The sequence below is a fragment of the Schistocerca piceifrons genome, unplaced genomic scaffold (genome assembly GCF_021461385.2).
Source record: "Schistocerca piceifrons isolate TAMUIC-IGC-003096 unplaced genomic scaffold, iqSchPice1.1 HiC_scaffold_939, whole genome shotgun sequence".
NCBI lineage: Eukaryota > Metazoa > Arthropoda > Insecta > Orthoptera > Acrididae > Schistocerca > Schistocerca piceifrons.
The window spans coordinates 57,501-62,500 of record NW_025729211.1 but is presented as its reverse complement, the minus strand read 5'-3'; the positions used below and the strand labels follow the sequence as shown (position 1 = coordinate 62,500).

Below are 5,000 nucleotides of genomic sequence, written 5' to 3'. Positions count from 1 at the left end.
CGGGTTCCGAAAACCAACAAAATAGAACCGAGGTCCTATTCCATTATTCCATGCACACAGTATTCAGGCGGGCTTGCCTGCTTTAAGCACTCTAATTTGTTCAAAGTAAACGTGCCGGCCCACCGAGACACTCAATAAAGAGCACCCTGGTAGGATTTCAACGGGGTCCGCCTCGGGACGCACGAGCACGCACGGGGCGGTCGCACGCCTTCGGCTCGCCCCACCGGCAGGACGTCCCACGATACATGCCAGTTAAACACCGACGGGCGGTGAACCAACAGCGTGGGACACAAATCCAACTACGAGCTTTTTAACCGCAACAACTTTAATATACGCTATTGGAGCTGGAATTACCGCGGCTGCTGGCACCAGACTTGCCCTCCAATAGATACTCGTTAAAGGATTTAAAGTGTACTCATTCCGATTACGGGGCCTCGGATGAGTCCCGTATCGTTATTTTTCGTCACTACCTCCCCGTGCCGGGAGTGGGTAATTTGCGCGCCTGCTGCCTTCCTTGGATGTGGTAGCCGTTTCTCAGGCTCCCTCTCCGGAATCGAACCCTGATTCCCCGTTACCCGTTACAACCATGGTAGGCGCAGAACCTACCATCGACAGTTGATAAGGCAGACATTTGAAAGATGCGTCGCCGGTACGAGGACCGTGCGATCAGCCCAAAGTTATTCAGAGTCACCAAGGCAAACGGACCGGACGAGCCGACCGATTGGTTTTGATCTAATAAAAGCGTCCCTTCCATCTCTGGTCGGGACTCTGTTTGCATGTATTAGCTCTAGAATTACCACAGTTATCCAAGTAACGTGGGTACGATCTAAGGAACCATAACTGATTTAATGAGCCATTCGCGGTTTCACCTTAATGCGGCTTGTACTGAGACATGCATGGCTTAATCTTTGAGACAAGCATATGACTACTGGCAGGATCAACCAGGGAGCTGCGTCAACTAGAGCTGAGCAGCCGGCCGCCCGGGAGTGTGTCCCGGGGGCCCGCGCGAACACGCAAGCGTCCGCTCAATCATTCTGCAAACAGGAGGAGGCTGAGCTCCCCTGCACAATACACCTCGAAACCCTCTCAGGTCCCGGCGGCGCGCAGCGCCGTCCCAAGTACTTGGTCGGGTTCGAGAGAGGCGCAATCGCCCGGAGTTAGGCGAGTAGACGCTTTCGGTGCGACCACCCGTGCTCCCAACTGAGCTTGCCGCTGCCGACAGAGGCCCGGGAGCGTGCTGTCGTGGCATTGCCGGCGGGAGACAACACGCGCCACCTACGGTGACCGGCAGCTCCAACGCCAGCGCCACAGAAGGACAAAAGCCCCACTTGGGTGCCGAAGCGAACTCTCCCAGCACAGCGCACGCGCCAACACATCCGCACAGCTGCGATACAAACCACCAGCGAGAACCGCTGGGGCGACCGAGCAGCAGACGGCGTCGCGGCGCCGAGCGCCGGGCGGCAGCGCATCCTCAACGCACACAGTCCTCAATCGGACCAGCACACTGAAGATGTCCACCGCGCTTCGCACCGGGCCCGCGAGGACCTACTTTGGCCGCACGGCGCCGCGCGCAGGGTGCGCCGGCGCGCAGCTGCGACGCCTGCCGCGTCCGTCGGCCGGCGCGCCTGCCACTGGCCGCCCCCACCAGCCGGCTGTAGCGCGTGCGCCCACGCACCGCGCGGCCAGCACGCCGGGAGGCGCCCCCTCACCGGCCGGGGACGGTCCCACCCAGCCACCGCCGCGTATCGCTTCACACCCAGATGCCGTTCAGTTTCGTCGGCATGGTGGGTATCGCTGGAACAACCGGTTAGTACCTCAACCTATCGTCGCCATCACCGATTCACCCCTAGCGAGAACAACCGCACCACAACAGGTTACCATTTGTTCATTTGCGTAACTTCACCAGAAAACGCAGGCGTCCATCGCCATTTGCAACTTCCACGATTATTGCATGCCTGTGTCAGGTGTCACGCCACACTACGTCTGCCCACATACACGCAACAAAATGTGCACGCCTAGACAATACGTGGAAGGTGGCCCCCGTACGTATGCGATGTCCATTGCTCGAACGACTGTCAACCGGCCTCTGTAGCATGTCGCAGATATGGAACGCGGTGCACCATGCCATCACGGTGTGTGAGGAGAGACGACTAGGTCCGAATACATCAACAGACAGCTCATGCTGATCGCCATCCACGGCGTCCGTTCCTCCCACACGTCTCTATGGCGTACCACACTGCAATCCAGCTCTCATAGGGAGACGACACGTAGCTGCGTGCACAATATTTGCACTGTATGGTCCGCCGTTTTTGGGCGCAGTCGTTGTACGGTCACACATGTGCCACGATGTATCATTCAGTACATAAGGACGAATGTGCAGTACAGATTGTGGTTTACGCGTACGACATTAGCGGACAGTTGACACAGGCCGCACCACAACGTAGCCTGAGTACGTCGCATGCGGAGGGCATTGAACATGCAAAGTTCTCACCAACCAGCTTGCGAAGGCAGGGGGCAAGGTGGGGACGTGGGGAGGGGCGGCATGTACGTCCTGCTGCCATCCACATTACAGTGTACAGCAGGAGCATGTGGAAAGTGAGCAAGACTTGCAAGGTGTTTAACATGAAGCGATACACAGGGGAGCGGGGAGTGCGAGTAGCGAACTATATTGCGAGGGTTGCGGGTGGGCAACACTACACTAATTGAACGAGTCGTATAACAATTACAGAGCAGGTTTAGGCGACAACGTGGGTTACGTTAGGCGACAACGTGGGTTAGGTTAAGGCACGACGTGGGTTAGGTTAAGGCACGACATGGGTTAGGTTAAGGCACAACATGGGTTAGGTTAAGGCACAACATGGGTTAGGTTAAGGCACAACATGGGTTAGGTTAAGGCACAACATGGGTTAGGTTAAGGCACAACATGGGTTAGGTTAAGGCACAACATGGGTTAGGTTAAGGCACAACATGGGTTAGGTTAAGGCACAACATGGGTTAGGTTAAGGCACAACATGGGTTAGGTTAAGGCACAACATGGGTTAGGTTAAGGCACAACATGGGTTAGGTTAAGGCACAACATGGGTTAGGTTAAGGCACAACATGGGTTAGGTTAAGGCACAACATAGGTTAGGTTAAGGCACAACATAGGTTAGGTTAAGGCACAACATAGGTTAGGTTAAGGCACAACATGGGTTAGGTTAAGGCACAACATGGGTTAGGTTAAGGCACAACATGGGTTAGGTTAAGGCACAACATGGGTTAGGTTAAGGCACAACATGGGTTAGGTTAAGGCACAACATGGGTTAGGTTAAGGCACAACATGGGTTAGGTTAAGGCACAACATGGGTTAGGTTAAGGCACAACATGGGTTAGGTTAAGGCACAACATGGGTTAGGTTAAGGCACAACATGGGTTAGGTTAAGGCACAACATGGGTTAGGTTAAGGCACAACATGGGTTAGGTTAAGGCACAACATGGGTTAGGTTAAGGCACAACATGGGTTAGGTTAAGGCACAACATGGGTTAGGTTAAGGCACAACATGGGTTAGGTTAAGGCACAACATGGGTTAGGTTAAGGCACAACATAGGTTAGGTTAAGGCACAACATAGGTTAGGTTAAGGCACAACATAGGTTAGGTTAAGGCACAACATAGGTTAGGTTAAGGCACAACATAGGTTAGGTTAAGGCACAACATAGGTTAGGTTAAGGTACAACATAGGTTAGGTTAAGGTACAACATAGGTTAGGTTAAGGTACAACATAGGTTAGGTTAAGGTACAACATAGGTTAGGTTAAGGTACAACATAGGTTAGGTTAGGTTAGGTTACACGTTGTTGTAAGGAAAGGTGTAGGGGGGGGGCGGGGGCGGCAGGTTCGTTGATAGTGATTATAGTAAGTGAATGCTTGTGACATGATCAGATTTGTCACGTCAGGATGCACCTTTGGCTTATTAGAGGCGGCGCTCCAATTCTATGCTTGTGTCAGACCTGTGTCTTTGACTCATGTCATTGTTTGTGCGCTGTGACAGGAGGTACTATTGTGATGTTGGGTGCACCGTTGTATAGGACATGTGTGGGTGTTGGTGCCTGATCTGCGCAATGGTGGATGTCGAAAGGGTGGGATATTGTATTTTCCGCATGGACCTCCTGGTCTGGTTGTGATAGTGTGGATTGTGTAATGTGGCGGAGAGGATGCACTGGATGTTGTTCCATGCTGGTGCTTACATATTGTATGTGCGCCCGTTAGAAGCAGAGAGTGGTGCGTGATCAGAGTGGCTGGCTGACGTGTGGTTCCCATTGTGGGCAGACTCTTTCAGCATGTATACGGACAGTTGTATATATATTCTGTAGTTTGATGGCTCTGCATTGATTACTAATCAGCGCCGTGTGTACGGGTAATCTGGTTCCAGTCCAAAATGTTCCATCTGTGTACATTAGTGACAAAGACTCCCCTCATGCAGTGGGGCTCGGTCTGTTATAACTCTTCCGCGTAATATATTTGCCCCACGTTTTTGCGACTGCGAGTGCGAGTGCAACGCGCATGGGGACCGACATGCTGATGGCTCGGTATCGGACGCCGTACAGTGAGCAACGCGATCGCGTCTCTCGCTCGTAAGTGGTACAGGTCGCGGCTCATGTATAGGGACAGCGGGAATGTCGCATATTGGCAATAACTCTTCATGAAACGCACGTTATAGGGGTGGATTGCACTTTACGAGTGCGGGAAACGTCCGCCGTTCATCCGCTGGAGGTGCGCGTTTGGCGGTTGGGGTGGTGCACGAACGGGTGCGGGTGGAGTCATTGCCGGTCCACGGCTTCGTGCGGCAGAGCCACTGGAGATTGGGTGCTATGGTCGACAGAGGCTGCAGGCTTTGTGGGTGGCGTCGAAAGGCGGGCACTGTGGCGCCATCGCTGTCTTAATCGGCTTGGCGTCGCATAGATGGCGGTATCGTCGTTGGAGGAGGTCATGTTGCGGGAGACCTACAGATGGCGGTATGTTTT

At 53.6% G+C, this 5,000-nt stretch overlaps 1 non-coding gene across 1 annotated transcript in view; it reads right to left on the bottom strand.

The window, feature by feature from the left end:
• LOC124772429 overlaps positions 1–948 on the bottom strand; it is a 1,909-nt gene extending 961 nt beyond the window's left edge. The window contains exon 1 of the ribosomal RNA XR_007014016.1: positions 1–948. This exon is cut by the window's left edge and continues 961 nt beyond it. This is a non-coding gene — a ribosomal RNA (small subunit ribosomal RNA).
• Positions 949–5,000: the final 4,052 nt, after the last annotated feature.